This window comes from Onychostoma macrolepis, chromosome 17, assembly GCF_012432095.1.
Source record: "Onychostoma macrolepis isolate SWU-2019 chromosome 17, ASM1243209v1, whole genome shotgun sequence".
In the NCBI taxonomy this organism is placed as follows: Eukaryota; Metazoa; Chordata; class Actinopteri; order Cypriniformes; family Cyprinidae; genus Onychostoma; species Onychostoma macrolepis.
Genome location: NC_081171.1, coordinates 30795716 through 30813794, shown reverse-complemented (window position 1 = coordinate 30813794; position 18079 = coordinate 30795716).

The following is an 18079-nucleotide window of genomic DNA, read 5'->3' as shown; positions in this document are numbered from 1 at the left end:
AAATTAGTATTCAGCGTGCTTCAAACTCCAATGTGAAGAAAGCTTTCAGGTGCAGAAGAAAGAGGACGGGATGAAAGCCAGCGTTAAAAAGTGCAGCCCACTTCACTCGTGTTGTGTTTCTGCCCACTTATCAAGGAAAGAGAACGCTTTCTAGAGCGGCCCGAGAGACGCGGGAGAGAATTAACGATGCACGGTAAATACTCAGCAAAGGCAAAATGACTATAATGTTTATAGTCTTGAGGCAATTAGACTCCCTGTGACAATGGAGATCCCAGAGACATGCGATGCCGCACTGGCTATTTGTATTCTCTCAGACGCTGACATGATCTCCAACATCCAGATGTCAATAGTCTGAGATTTAAAATCAGATTTCAACCTGAAAATAAAGCATGTTTAAAACATTTTAAACAGAAAGAGTAAGGCATATTTCAGATTGCATTTCTGTCTTACTAGTCACTGGCAATGCAAAAAAATTATTTTGTTCCTTAGTATTTTTGTCTTTTTTAAATCCGCATTCTAAAATCAAGATACATTTACTTGAGATGCCAAATGTCTTTAGATATTAAGTATCGTTATCTAAAAAAATTATCAAAATTAAGTGAGTTTTTGCTCACTTTTATTTGAAACTATACATAACACAAAATAATAATAATAATAACAATTATTATTATTATTATAAAAGTATCCCAATGGGGTCAGAAAAAGTAATTTAATTCAAAAGGACAACAAATTTATTATTTTTATTTGTTTTAGATGGTCAGATTCCATTTGAGGTCAGGACCTCTTTGGATTGGAAAACATGAAGATGAACATTTAAAGAGACAAATACTATTAAATAAAGACATTCTCACATTCATGCTGCTGTTTTTACTCAAAGTGTTATGCTTAAAGGTGGTGTGCTTTCTGTAAAGCTGCTTTGTAATGGTATGCATTGTGAAAAATGCAATACAAATAAACTTGACATAGTTTGTCTAATGTCAACCGTTGTAAAAATAAAAAATAAAAAATTAAAATGGTACCTTGCAGCTGTTACATCAGAATTGTAAGGTAGCAATTAAATAAAATAACCATTTTAACAGTTTACCAAAAACAATTTAAATAAATTGCTGAACTGCTGAAATTGTCTCCACCATTACCCTCATACAAGATTATGAGTTTGTTTCTTCAGTGTCTCAGCAATGGATGCTCTGCAGTGAATGGGTGCCGTCAGAATGAGAGTCCAAACAGCTGATAAAAACATCACAATAATCCACACCACTCCAATCCATCAGTTAACATCTGGAGAAGACAATCAAAATTAAATCAGGAGAGAAATCTGCAGAGATCAAGCAACATTTACAAGCCAAAACAGCTTTCCGGGACTTTTTCACTGGAGGAAGCGTTATCATGGACTTGTATTTGAGTTAAAAACATCTTAATGCTGGATTAGTTTCAGCTTTTGTCTTCTCCAGATGTTAACTGATGGACTGGAGTGGTGTGGATTATTGTGATGTTTTTATCAGCTGTTTGGACTCTCATTCTGACGGCACCCATTCACTGCAGAGCATCCATTGCTGAGACACTGATGCAGAGACACATTTCTACAAACCTGATGAAGAAACAAACTCATCCTAATCTTGGATTGGTTTAAGGGTGAGGAAATTTTCAGCAGATTTTAATCTTAGCATCAACTGTTCCTTTAAAAAGTTGCTTCTACATTATCTGATCTAACCCTTAAATTACTTTATGTTTTGTATTTAGTCAGTTTGATTCTGTGATGTCAAATAATATATTTGACTTAATAATAATATATTTGACTCTTGGCGGATTAAGTATGGTAAACGTTACATGCTTTGTTACGTGCAGATTAAACCCTGTTGTCCAAGAGGTCACAGTTTGAGTCGATTCCCAGCGGAGCTGTTAGACATCGCCATCCTACGCATATCAGAAACACACACTGCATCGGTGAAAACTTTCCAGCGGGTCAAATCGGTTAACCTCTCACAGCCAACCGTTCAGAGCACACTTCATCTGAAGAGTTAACTAAAGGCTCGTCTGTCCATATATTGATCTTTGACAGCAAATTGACGTTTCCACGCACCGAGGGTACAAGAAAACCTTCAATAAGCATCTCAATGATGTCTGAGACGAGAGGTTTTTGTGATATGAGAGGCATAAATACGATAGCTTTCACCTTGCCACTTACCTCAATGATAATTTACAAGAGCGGCCCGTCTGAATACATAAAAGTGCTGTAAGTCCTTAGTGCGACGGACTCGGATCAATATAAAACAAACCTCACAGTAACTGACACCTCATGTTTCAATATTTCCACAAAGTCCTTGAAATAATAGAGTGGACATGTAGCTTGGCATTGAAGGGTGAACGTCTGGATGTGTCACGATATCATATTTTATCACTCAGTTGAGTGAAACTCAGAAAAAAATAATGTGGGGCCATTTGTTAATAAGGTATGACTATTTCAGATAAATGAAAGCTAAAAACAGAACAAATTGTGGTTGGTCCATTTTATGTCAGCCAGGTTTGTTCCTTGTTTCCTGACCACAATAAGCAGCAATGTGGACCAGAATTTAGACGAAAGTCTGACTACGTAAGACTAGGTTTAATCCTATAATACCTACTGATTCATATTTGATACACAGAGGCCTCTAAATGATCAAAGGATCAAAACTTTGCTGTTAAACCTGTTTCTCTCTCAATCTGCTGCATGTCTTCTGTCTCTGGTTGATAGTTTAGAGTTGTTTATCCAGTAAAAGCTCTTTTAGTGTAATTGTAGAAGCGTCCAGCTTCAGCTGCTGCTTCTCGTGTGTTTTTTCTGTCAAATCTTGACTGATTTTGATCAAGTAAACGTCAGAATAACTGCAGTCATGTTTCCAGATGAACACTTACTGGACTGAAGCAGCTCAGCTTTACTTGATTCTCCATCAATCATTTTCTAGAAAAATCAGTGCGTCTCAAATCTGATCATCAGGATCTTTCCAGAAGCTTTACTTTCACTGTTCCTCAGCGGAGGAATGATCTTCATCTCACATCTTCTGAGGATCTCTCAACCAGCATTGCATTATATGTTTGGATCATTTCAGTCTCATCTAAGACATATTACTGGAGATATAGAGCGACCGCTGATATTTACATCATTTTATGTCAGTATCTGCTGCACTGTTATAAAGATCTCATTGATTTACATTACAAGCAGCAGAATTTCATCATATAAATATCACCATCTGCACCTGTTTGCATATTTTTGTTTAGTTTGAGTCTCTGAATAAAATCGATCTGTTTTTTTCTCCATATTCTCACAGACTATATGAGCCATAAAAGCCTGATGGACGATGGTGTGAACGTGTGTGAATCACATGCAGATTTAATGACAAGCACAGGAATCTCTGACAGTAATCAGCCAGAAAGACTTTAGATTGACACACAGATTAACAAATTAACTCTACGTTAACAACGAGCTGCAGAGTTTAGACATTCCAGACTTGAATAGCAAAGGTCTGCATGTTCTGGAATAATCCATTCCTGCAACCAGCGTAACATCAGGACTGATATCAAGAAATATTTCAATTAGTGCTTCATGTGGGCCGTGTGTCAAATGGTGTTAAGTGAGGTGTAATTTCTCTGGTTCTGGAGTCAGACGAGGCTCTGATCACCACACACACAAACGCACACACACACGCACACGCACGCACACGCACACACGCACACACACATGCTCCCAGATGGCGTGTTCTCCGCGGAGCTGTCAGTCTCCCACCCAGAAGGCCGTGCGTCTCACAGTCAAGGTATAGTGACAACTGTTAAATCGGACGTGGACTAGCACTACTGCGCTTAATGAGATTAGCAAAGCCTTCAGAGCTAATTAGCCCTTCGTAACAACCTCTCATTAGCGCCGTGTGGGACCGCAGCACTACGTCATCAACAGCACACAAAACCACATCATTTGAATTATAATAAGATGTTTTCGTGTTTTAACAATATCCTTGAACTGCATTTATATTGTTAAAGTGCCATGCCATTTGCATTGTAATGGATTGAATCTTGTATTGTTTTAATGCTGAACAGAACAAAATGTCTTTGAGCAACAGAGGAGGCCTGCATGCATCGCTGACTCAAACATGTTGGTTTAAACCATCTCAAGACTTTTTTGTTTGATGAGGCCTTCATTGTTCTACTGACCATTAGGTTTCAGCAGAAGTATTTGTGGTGTTTGTTTATCTCCTTTCCTAATATGATATTTATTCGGGGTTTTTTATTGTATAGTACTGTATTCTATGTTTATGTTTATTTTGTTTATTTTTTTAAATTGTGCAGCACTTTGGTACACTCTGTGGATTTTATGTTTTATAAATAAATTGTTTTGATTTGATAAAGAACCAGACCTACAAACAAACAATATAATTAAATATATAAATGAAACAATTTGCACAAAATTTAGTCATGAATATTTGTATTAATGTACTGTTTGTTTGTTTGTTTGTTTGTTTATGTTATTAAACAAATGGAAGAACCAGACCTACAAACAAACAAACATATTTGAATTTATTTTTGTATTTTATATTTATTATAGTACTCCTTTATTTTATTTTAACTCTCTATTTACTTATTTTTATTTATTATTATCATTATCATTATTTTTACTTTATTTATTAAAGACTTGCATTTATTTATTTTCTTATTTATTTCTGTATATCCACACACTATACGACGATGAGGTGGTTTTGATTTCAGACAGTGTATTCATTTGCTTTTATTTGTTTTTGACAGGTCTGGTCCTAATGTGTTATGTGTTACTACAATGAAGCAGCATCGGAAAAAGGTTAAGAAAAAATAATACACGTTAATCAGCTACTGCGGTAGTAAATATCACACATTTACAAACATACACATATCCTGTTCAAAACGTGCCAAGATACACACCGACTGAATGAAAGCAACAAACACAACGGCCTTTTCTGCTCGTGTGGGTTTGTGAGATTATGAACACAGAGACGTCAGGAGGGCAGGTCCAGCTGGATGGAGTCTGTCCAGCGAGGAGCCTCCGTCCTCTGGCTCCGTTCATCTGGAGGGCCTCGGGATGTTGTTGATGTGAACATCTCGCCAGCATCTGCTCTGAAGACTGTCCCTGCTGTCCCTGCAGCACCAGCGGACCCCGGCCCAGACACACACACACCTCAGGGACCGCCAGCATCACACATCTGCAGCGTTTATGGAGTTATGATCACAATACAACTGTTTGTGTTTGATATTTGGGACAGAAGAAGCTGTTGCAGCTCCACCACTGGCTGGGAAATGTGACCAAATCCTCACCAGTGTTGTTATTGTTAAATAAAACTAAAACTATTAAACCGGTTTGTGTTAATTGAAATAAAGCTGAAATACGATATGATGGTGTAAAAAAATTAAAAATGAATTAGATGCAATTAGGTGAAATAAATTAGATGTATGGTGTAAAAATGTAAACTTAAAAAATGTAAACAAACATTAGAAATTCTGCCTTGTCAACCACCTGAAACTGAAGTGCTAAAATGACTAAAGCTGAAATTATTTTTTTAAATACTTCAAATTAAATTAATTAAAAAATAAAATGACAAAAGCACATAATAAAATACTAAAACTTAAATTAAAATAAATACTGAAAATATAACAATAAAAGTTAATTGTCAGTGCTCTGTCGTGTGTGTCATGTGTTCCCGCCTCTGTTTCCTTATTTGGTCATGTTCCTGTCCTTGTTCTGTGTGATTATTAGTTTATTTAGTTCAGGTGTGTCTATTTATCAGTGATTGTCATGTGTATTTAGTTCCTGCCTGTTCAGTTAGTTTTCGTCAGGTCTACTCGTTATTCCCCGGTGTTCCTGTCCGTGTCAGCCTTGCCTTGTCTTGCCCTGTCCTGATGTCATGATTAAAGACTATTATTTTGAAATATCTCCTCGTCTGCGTGTTCCTCGTTCCTTCCTGCTGTGTGCACCGTGACATTAATTCAAAATATTAATAAGTGCTATAATAATTTACATTTAGTCATTTAGCAGACACTTTTATCCAAAGCAACTTAGAGGTTGCTTTGGATAAAACTGAGGACAATAGAAGCAATCAAAACCAACAAAAGAGCAATAATATAGAAGTGCTATGACAAGTCTCGGTTAGCCTAACACAGAACACGTAGCAAGTTTTTTTAATATATACAGTATATATATATATATATATATATATATATATATATAATGTGTGTGTGCGTGTACATAAACATAAAAAAGAAAACCGAATAGAGAAAGCTATAGAGGCTTTTTTTAAGAAAACAAGCATTTAGAAAACAAATAGAGCATGTGAGTGTTTTGTTTGTTTTTTATTTATTTTTTTATTTATTTTTTTGTTTTAAAGAAAACTTAAATAACACTGAATAATGCCACAAAATAATAATAAACGGTTTATATATTATACACCAATATGGTATATTTTAAGAAATAATACTCTATCAATGATTATTTATTTTATTTGTAAAGATGGACAGGAATATATCTGCTGCAGATGACAAAGATTATAGCAGGCCCACAAGATTTGGGGGGGAAATGTAATTGTGATTTTATGTTTTTAAAAAACAAAATGTGATTAGAAATGCTATTTTAAAAAAAGAAAAGAAGGAGGAGGACGAGGAGAAGGAGGAGGAGAACAAGAAGAAGAAGAAGAAACAAAAATTCACAAAAAAAAATCAAATTATACAAAATATATTAAAACATAATTTTATTATAACATAAAATATTCAATAATAATAATTTCTAGTAACACTGTAAAATTACAATATTAATATGTATAGCTGTCCTATTGCTTCATTAAAAATGTTCAAACATTGAGCTTTGATTTTAGTGAACAGCTGCAAATGTCATCTCTTTTGTTTATGAGCGCATGTCAGCATTTCAGCAGCATTTACTGTAAATAAAGTCTCTCTGAGACACTGAAACACAAGCGGATCGTGAGCTGCTCGTGTGTAAATGAACACAGTGCTGCGTTTCACTCTCAAACACACAGCGCATTTATTTCTATTATGAAAATGCAGCCTTTGCAATCAAGTAGTCACACTAAACCATATAGTGATTTTGGTTTTATTTTGACGCATCTTGCAGCTCTGTGTTATAGCGTATTCTCTACTGGTTCATACCAGCCAGACCTACTAATCGCCAACAAAACGCTGACTTTTTCTAGGGTCTCTAAACACCCCTTCAGAGAACTAACCCCAGCAAACGGGCTGGATTCAGCAAGAGTGATTGACAGGTCTGGCCTGCGCTGCAGTTTGCTCTGATCACAGATGACCTTGAACGTGAGGATGTGTGGGGTCAGACATCGGCCGGCCCACAATGCAGCGCTGCAGCAGATGGGCAGCACACACCCTCGGACAGATGCAGGCGACGCCGGAGGGAATACAGCAGCTTAAGACAGCACTTCTGCACAAACTCACACACACTGCAGCAAACGCTGAGCGCTTATGAATCCTCACGCAGTGACGTCTTCACAATCATCTGCACTAATCATAACTATACATTCAAGATTTCTGAATAGACTGAACAACCACAGATTTAGGCTTCTCCACTTTAGACCACTTTAGACATTCTACTAACAGTACTTTGCAACTACATGTCAACTAGCAGAGTATTAGTAGACTGTCTGTCTGTCTTCTAACACTTTATTTTGATGGGTCCACAACAAACAACATACTGACTATAGTCATATATGAGAAACTTTGCAAGTATATGTCAACTTATTCTGAAATCCTGAAAAATTAAATGTATCACAGTTTTTGCACAAAAACATGAAGTAGCAAAAACTAATTTTAGCATTAATAATAAGAAACATTATTGATAACTGAGCACCAATAATAACGGATCATTAATGAGCAGCAAATCAGTATATTAGAATGATTTCTGAAGATCATGTGACACTGAAGACTGGAGTAATGATGTTGAAAATTCAGCGCTGCATCACAAAAATAAATTACATTTTGTAATTGGCGTACAGATGTACAGCTATTTTAAATTGTAATAATATTTCAAAATAATACTATTTGTACTGTATTTGTAATCAAATAAATGTAGCCTTGGAGACTTCTTTCAAAACATTTAAAAATCCAAATTTTTGACCGCCAATAACAGTTGATATTCCAGTATTGCTGGCATGCCACCAGAAAACAGAAAAACAGAATTAAATCTCACACCATGAATAGTGAGCTTTGTTATGGCCACAGTCAAACATGAATGCACATCAAGTGTGCAGCAGGACTGTTTGCTTGTTTAGGATGCTAGAACATTTTCTTCTGCAAACACCCTGGAACAGAGCAATAATCAAAAGGAGTCGAATTGTATCAAACTACATTAGAGTGACATCTGTATCTAGAGAAATCAGCTGAAATTGAATCTTTATTGTGTTTGAGAGTCCAGGGACTGGAGGAGTCGTGTTAAGTTTGAAAAGGGATGATGGTATTGTATAAACAATTCATTAGAAGCACACATTAAGTATTCATCTGTATTAAAGGTGCAATGTGCCTAGAGAGACGCAGAGCCAATATGAAACCGTTTCCATTAAGTACCATCTAATTAATGCCATGCATTATTGACAGCAAGATTTTTCGTTCAACTTGCAGGAGTCACCATTGTGTTTTTGCCCTGACCTTCAAGAAACCTTCAGTCTGCTGCTGCTTTACATGCCTTTGACCAGGATTGACCCGAGTAAAACATACACCTGGGAGATTCGACTCACAATTGATTCCTTTAGATGATACCATCCTCTAATAAACATACTGTAAAAAACACACACAATATTAGACAAAAAGGCTATTTTTAAATATGTGTATTTTTGGTATTACATTAATTACAGAGCCCTGCATCTTAAAAAGAAATGAAATAGAATTCTGCTGATGTGAGAAAAAAAAGGCCTAATATTATCTAATTTGATGACGTTGAGTTAAAAAATATCAGTAAAAACATTCCTTTTTTCATGTTTTTTTTTTCCCACAAAAAAATGATAAATTAATATCTAAATTAATACATTTAAATTAAATTAATATTTAAATAATACATTTATTATTTAAATAACTTAAATACATTTTAATATTTAAATTAATAAATTATGTGTGTGTGTGTGTGTGTGTGTGTGTGCGTTGGTTTTGTTACCAAAATAGTCAAACGCTTCAGTTTCAATGACAAAAATATGTACTCAAAATATATAGTTTAACTTACAGTCTGCAAAGGAATGGAAAAATATGTTCAAAAACTATATTTAGTGTCAAAAAACTTTCAATAAACATACATCTATAAATAAATAAGCAAATATATGGTTGTTTGGAAGCAGTAAAAGCAGAAACATCTGCTCATGTTTGCATTTTCTTATGTCACCTGCCATAATTCTGACTTTAAGCATCAAATAATGTCATGCATGTGAAAATTGAGTGAGAATTGATCAAATAGTTGTAATCTGGCTCAGATGAAGACAGTTTGTGGCAGTTTTTCTGTGGATTAAGGGTTAATACAAAATGTATTCACCTTACAAATATTCTTGAAAGCAAAAATACTACAAAATGCATCATATTATGTGAAAAAGTGTGCTGTGCTCGTGTAAAACAGATACTTTTTTTGCAATCAGCAGGCCAAAATTAGTAAGAAACAAGTACTGGATTTCATTCAGCGGATATGATGCAGGGCAGTGTTATATTTGATCAGGTTTTAGAACAGGTCATGTTATGCTCATCTGCAGAAGACAGCTGCACATTTTGTGGTGGCAACTTATTCTAGAGATGTCAAAAAAAAAAAAACATTTGCGTTTGGCTTCAAAGAGTCATTTATGTTTAAATTCCTGGTTAAATTATGTTTATGCCAAATTCCTGGTTAAGTTAAAATACTCCTGCTTTAATTAATTAAGTCGGTATTAACAACTGAAATCAGAAGAGCTTTGTGTAGATGACTTTCCTTCAGCGTGAGTGTGTGTGTGAGCTAATCTCTCTCACTCAGTCTATTGTTTACATGCGTTTGGAGAGGTAAAACCCACTTCTTAAACAGGATCTACCCATTAGGATATAATCCTGCCGTCTTGAGACCAGCAGCAAGTTTGTGTCTAGATTACTGGCCAGCGGAGAGCTAGCGAGCGCTGGATTATTCCCGATTCCAGAACAAAGGCGGTGGCTGAGGGCAGAGAAATGAAGGAGGGGATTGAGGCTGATAACAGCCAAAGGCCAGCCCTCTTCAATGGCTCTGATTAAAAGGTTATTCCAGCCTCCCTCATCTCGCCTAATTGGATTATTTGCAGGGATTTAGGGAAACGAATTTAGGCGAGCGGCTTCCCAAACTCTTCGCCTGCTTCTTCAAATGAAGATTACTAAATTGAGAGGCTGGAGTTAAACACACAGCAGTGGTTACTTGAACGTGTTCATTTGAGTGTGTTTATAGGCAGGACATTAACTCTTTAAATTCTCAGTACATTCAGTTTTTTACCCATTACACTGATTTCGATTTGCATGTAAACACCTTTTCAGCATTTTGTCTGCTGTTGGTTGTTTTTTGATGTCATGATGTCCAGGCAGTTTATTTGTGCTGTTAAAGTTTTCATTTAGCTGAAATCAACTGAATTGATCTAAAAAGAGTAACATTAGCATGTTACAATATTTTTTATTGTAAGTATACATATACAAAGCAATGTGGAAATAAGACGGAGTGATATTTGCCTACTATCTTCAGAAAACTAAGCACATTTAAATAAATAAATAAATATAAATAAATAAATAAACAAATAAATTAACATTTTTATTACTTGAAATGAGATAAGATATTAAAGAAAAAACAACGAGGCAACATTTTTCATTTTCATTTAGTTTAACTTGATCTACAAAAATAACTAAAACTGAAATATAAATTAATTTAAAAAAAGACATTTAAAAATGAATACAAATGAAAAAAGTACAATAAAATTACGAGAACTTTGAATAAAATTAAACAGAAACGTTAAAATATAAACTTTTGATACTTGAAATACATACATCTTTAACTGAAAAAATACATAAATATTTTTAAAAGTTTGATTTTCATAGTTGCCTAGCCAACATTTCCCATTTTCATTTAGTTTATCTTGATAACTAAAACTAAAACTACAATAAAATTAATTTTAAAAAATCAATTAAATGAACAAAAATTACTAAACAATAAAATTACTAAAACAACAAAAATTCAAATGAAAACAGAAAATACAAAAATACAAAATAAATCTAAATATGATTGGAAACGAATGGTATCTCAATGATACTAAAATAACATTGAATATTGTGACATTCACAATATTCCCTAAATTCGTATTCTCAACAAAATTACTGCACTAATATTAACTAAACTTATGAATATAGGTATTATCATGTTGTCTTTCATACAGCGCTTCGATATGCATGAAAACAAATTTGACTAAAAAGCACAAGCCTGTGATTAAAATGTTTAAAATACGATTTAAATAATTATAATGAAAATTCCATAATTACTGCAGTGACTATGTCTGCTAAACACCAAAAAGGGCAAAAAATATATCAAAGCAACGGCATATGGCACGTATTTTCCTCAAAAACTGACTTTGCTTGTATACATTTCAGCAGCTTTTTTCAATTATTATTATTATTGTTATATATTTAATTAATTCCCTGGGGATTGTACCTATCAGACATCAAAAAATGTTGGCATTTCTAATGGTGTTCCACAGGGTTCTGTTGTAGGTCCTCTGCTGTTTACATTAAGAATAGGTAATGTGTAACACTCTATATTAGGGAACACATATTCACTATTAACTAAGAGTTTTCCCTCAATAAACTCCCAATTTGCTGCTTATTAATATTAAGTATGGTAGTTGTTGTAGTAGTTATGTTTAGGTATTATCATTATGTAATATAGCTAATATTTGAATATACCTAACTTTTCTTCGGGAGAATGTTGTCTTCATAGGCAGCTCACTAGATTTCACAACAGGTCGACTGACTTCATAAAGCTAATGCTGCTAATTTTTTCACCAAACTTCTGTGCATATAGTATACTGTCCCAAAGATGATCCGCAGTCAGTTTTCTGAGGGTGAAGATGCCCAGATACTGCCAGTAAGGGGCAAGGTTGTTCCCGGCGCAGGACAGCGCATGAACCCACAGGTGAGGACTCTCAGCGAGAGCAGACTGAGAGCCAGGTGGTGTGGCCGCCGTCAGGCCAAGAGCAGGTCTAATCAAGGATGTGCGGCCCAGCTGGAGCTGCCAACAGCTGCTTCACACACACGCCGGTTGGCTAAAGAAGGTCTGATGGGTGTGCCTTACAGCCGCCGGTCCGTTCAAAATAACATCTGGACTCTCCGCATGTGTGTGTGTGTTACGGCCCGAGGGTGGAGCCGGTCCCCGTGTTTTTAAAACTCACTGACTATCCCGCCATATGACACACATCTTTGTCCTCGGCTAGCACTGAGGATTTATTGCTGAGCGCTTTCTCCTCAGCAGCGCATTTAAACCGGTCTAAATCTTAAATAATAAAGCCAACAATTGATTGAGTCACTCTCCAATCCCAGCATGCAACAATCAGGCATATGGGCCGCGAGTGAGAAATGATTGACAGAGCGCCACAGTGTTCCCATTTATTTCTTCTCTGGAGCTGTTTTCTGTCAGAGAGCGTATTGATTTTTCCATAAAGTAAGAAAACAAGCGCGGTTGAGGGGCCGTGCCAGGTCAGCACAAATTAAAGCTGAAGATGTAAAGCCCCCTGTCGGCCCATCATTGGCTACAGCTGACGAGGCCTTGCTCGCTTTAAAACAGCACATCATTTGATCATCATAAAGCTAAAGGAGACAGAAAGACACTGAGCTGAGCAGATTACAGGCGGTTTGAGGAGACGGATGGGGCGGCATTTTCAAACTCCAAAAAAAGACCAAAAAGAACACCACAATATTTACATTTATGCATGTGACAGGCACTTTTATTTAAAGCACATGTTGCAAGTATGCATTTTATCAGTTTGATTTATTGTTATTATTATTATTATTATTATTAGGCTTTTTAAGGGGACTGAACCTCAAAAAAAAAAAAAAAATCAAACATCAAAAATTGTTGATAGTTTATAATAATTTTTAGACATTTTGTGAGGGAAAAATATTTTACAGTTGAAAATGGAATATATCCTATGTAACATTGATTTAGTTTCTAAAAACGTACATTTATTACATTGCATCTAGTTAACAAAACCTAATCCCGTATAAATGAGTAAATGCATGAGTAAACCAATATAACCCTCAGTATACAGTTATGAACATAATGCAGCTGACAATATTTTTTTAATTTATTTAGGCAGGTATGCATGCATGTATGCTTTTATTTATATATATATTATTTATTTTGTTTCTAAAATAATCATAAGCAGATTGAATAATTGTTTGTTTTTATTGTGGGAAATAATGTTGTAAAATAAGAGGGAGGTGATGTCAGCTGAACAGGAAAGTTGTTTGTTATTACAAAAGTAAGTTATTACATTTTGATGAAAGATTTTTTTTATAAGGAATAACATGCACTGACCACCATTTGCAACAAGGTGAGGAATATTTTAATAAAGAGTCATTTTGATTTCATGTTTCTACATGTTAACTAAATGCTGCAATTGATGAGGTGGACATAATACCATGCAGTGATTCAACTACTATAGTACAAGTGAGAAATGCAAAATTCTGTAAAAAAAATCTTTTTAATTTGATTTTTGCCCACTTTTAGTTGTAGCACAGAGAGATCAATGAATAATGTGAGTACAGGGTACAGGGTACACATATACAAACAACTAGGTCATGGTCCGACACACACACACACACACACAACAATACTAAAGAATTTCATTATTTTTAATTATGATTGAACCAAACTTCCTATCCTCATAATTGATGCAACATCAGATGACTTTTTTTTGTAAATTTTGATGTGAGTTGATTGTTGCCTAAAGGCAACAAGTAACAATGAATTTCCCCTGCTGATCTGCACAGCAACAGCATAATCATTCATGTTTAATACCAAGTTAATAAGTGAATTATGGCCTATATGAATCACTTTATGATAAGGCCATGCTGAATACTTACGACAAGATTAAGGCTAGCAGCTAGATCATTTTAAATGTCACCCTATTTAACAGCGGCTGCCAAACTTATATTGCAGGACTGGTTACTTTAGGTGACAAGTCAAGAGAATATTACGGAGAAATTTATTTTCTTCTTACTGTATAACCAAAAACCATGTCTATTTTTCGTGATTTCAGCTTTTTGTGTTTCCAAAGCATCAGAAGTAGAGCTTCTTTTCAGAGCATCAGCTTATTTTTTAACCTTTCTGCTGTTAGTAGTTTAAGGTTAAATTTGTAGCTTGGTATTAATATTGATGGGGATATTTTGAAATGAATAAAGCTACAGAGATGCATCATTATGCTTTGCCTACAAAGTGAAATTGCATGATACAGAAGTTCTTGTTTGGAGTATTTGTACTACATACATAGTACATAGCGAGGGGTGAGAACCAGAAAGGCGTAAGTGACATTTCACCAACTTTACAGGAGAGCCAAAACAAAAAATTTACCATAGTTTGATCTGACTTTGTTTACTGATTGAAACTGTTTATAATAAAAATCTGTACACTCATGGATGACAGTACTTTTGTCAGTAGAAAGAGCTCATTAAGGGCTTTCATTTTATATATATATCTCCATTTCAATAAAAATGTCACTTGCGCCCTTCTGGTTCTCACCCCTCGATAGTATGTCAGTAGCTTTTGTGCTCATCTGAGGACACAGATTTAAACCCGTTCTAAATCATTTCCCATTTCCAAAAGGATATGTAATATTTAAGCTGCAAAACTCCAATGATGCGGCTCTCGAAATAGACTTAACGAATGTAGATATTATGTTGTCTTTCATACAGTGACATGCATTAAAAAAATTTGACTATAAAGCACAAGCCTGTGATTAAAATGTTTAAAATAGGATTTAAATAATTATAATGAAAATTCCATAAAAAATATATCAAAACAACGGCATATGGCACGCATTTTCCTCAAAAAGTGACTTTGATTGTATACATTTCAGCAGCTTTTTTCAATTATTATTATTATTGTTATATATTTAATTAATTCCCTGGGGATTGTACCGATCAGACATCACAAAATGTTGGCATTTCTACTGGTGTTCCACAGGGTTCTGTTGTAGGTCCTCTGCTCTTTACATTAAGTATGGGTAATGGGTAACACCTTAGATTGGGGAGCACAAATTCAATATTAACAATATTAATTCCCTCAATAAACTCCTAATTTGCTGCTTATTAATATTAAGTAAGGTAGTTGTAGTAGTTATATTTAGGTATTGTGTAGGGTTTAAGGGATCTAGAATATGGTCAAGTATTCATATGTACTTTGTAAGTACTAATAAACTGCCAATATGCTAGAAATATGCATGCTAATAAGCAAATAGTAAATAGTGTTCCCTTAATTTAAATATAATTTATCCTTTTTCATAATGATGCAAATAATTTTAGATATTTGTAATGAAAAATGATTTACAGTTGAAAAAAAAAAGAAAATGAAAGAAAGAAAAGAAATATTGAGAAGCTGGCAACAAAATTCATGCACTTTCTTGACAGAAACATTGTGAAAGTTCAGCCTTTTCATCTCAAGGTGAAGCCATTGCATTTGTCCATACACCTGTAGTAGAATTTATTATTGTAATATGCAACTAAATCCTCTACAGCTCTTTTTAAATGCAGCAGCAAATGTTCCAATCAAAAACACAGAAGCAACAACATCACTGCTTATTCAGAAGAACTTTACTGATTATACTGGTTTGTTGTTAAAGGACTCATATCATGGAACAGATTGAAAAAACTTTGATGTTCTATCTAGACATACTCAATTTTCTACTACAACCCTATTCATAGTCAGACCATTTATTGTCACTAACCTGAAAAAAAAACAGCTCATTTATAAATCCTAATGGTGGCGATGTAATGAACACATTTACATACGAATGCCCACATTTATACATCAACACCATCTACTGAGTGATCAGTAGTAAAATGTGTGAAATTGTGCTGATCCTTTCTTTGTTTAGCAGCTGCCAGTCTGCAGATCCTTCTGAAGATCTCAACATTAGAAATCAGCAGCTCGAGATTATTTTGAATATCCGATATGTCAACTTCTGACTCAATAAATGACATGAGTTTGGAGCAGGATTATCTGTTTGCCTGACTAATGGTGAAACACTTCACATTTAAACACTTTAAAACGACACTGCAATGCACAAAATGTATATATATATATATATATATATATATATATATATATATATATATACGTAAATTTGTATATTTATATATACTGGGATAAACTGTAATATTTGAATACAATTATAAACCTCAGAGATTAACTGAAAGTGTCCAACCTTAGTGTGTTTTTATGTTTTATTCTTATGTTATCCTTTTACCATTATAACTTGAGTAATATAGAGTGAAATCAGAAGCTCCCACAGGGTTATTATCCTAACTAAAACTAAAACCCAAAAACATAAAAATACTTCTTATCATTACTTATAAATTAAACATTAACTTCAATGAAATAAAATAATAATAATAATAATAATAATAAAATTAAACTAATGGACAAGACAACATTTAACATTTTTGTTTAAGTTAAAATACTAAAATAACTAAAACTTAATAAAAATAATATAGACATGTTTTTAAAAATGTAATAAAAATGACTAAAACCTTAACTAAAATTAAAATAAAACCAGAAAATATAAAAAATAAAATCTAACTTAAAAAATGAAATATTTAATATTAAATAATAACTATTCCCCCTCTGCACTGTTTAAAAAAAAAAAAAATGAAAGACAAAAAATACAGCAACTGAAAGCAGAGAAAAAAAAAATTAAGAAAAGCAGAATAGTTAACAAGAACAAGAGCACAAAGCACATTTAATCGGCCTCATCTTCTTCTTAATATTTGCAAATTTCCCTTCGGGCTCCTGGGAAAAGGCCTCACAGCACAGCTGAGCCCTTATCTGTCCCCTCCACATTTAGCAGCGCGCCACGGCTCCCTCAGTACCCGGCCCTCAGGCCTGCGCTCACCAAAGCCTGCGGGACACAGGGTCCGGGGCCCTCATTGTTCAAGAGAGCTGGAGCATCAAGGGACATGCCTGACTTAAAATACTCAGGGACGAGCACTCGAAACAAGCGATTCATAACCAAACGTATCTGAGAAGTGTCTCTTTCAGCGCCAACAATTAACAGTTTAGAAACCGGCCCCCCTCAGGACATACAGTTTCAGGAAATGTGTCTTAAGACACTTAAAATTCACTCTTTGTTCTATCCTGCAGATTTCCCTGCATCGCATTGTCTGGATTCTGATTCAGTTTCATTTATTCTGCTATTCATAACACCTCTCATGGGGACGTTTGCTTCGAAGGGTTCATTTCTGGAGTTATCAGCATTCGTCTGTGGTTCTAGCAGACGGAGAATCTGCGTTGGATGAAGATGAGATGCTAGAAATATGTACAGCTATTAATATTACATATTTTTACATAAAATCAAATATTGTTGTGCACATAAGCTTCTGCTTATATCTGCTTCTCACATGTATATCTGCTGGAGTCTCAGAAGAGATCTCAACAATGTCTCAAACTGTGCTCAGATCTATCAGGATAGTAGAAGTCAGGGATCTCAGTATAAATTCAAACATTTCTCATCAAATTCTCCTAGGATCAAATGAACTGTGTTGCTCAACATTCATTTTATAGCTCTGTACTCTTTTCGTATGACAACTATTGACTCATTTGTGTCATTTGTATTTGCTCTAAGAAATGAAGATTGGCTTAATATGTAATTGTGCCATAACTAAGTATCCTGAGCTTTGAAAAAAACAAGCTCTAAGCAATTATATTTTCCTCAGTAGACATATAGATTAATATATTAAATATAATATATAGTCAAATATTATTAAAGACTTGATCAAGATGCTGTAACATCATTTTAAATTCAGTTTGGACGGTAATTTCTTCCAGGGGTAATTGGGTGAAAATAGG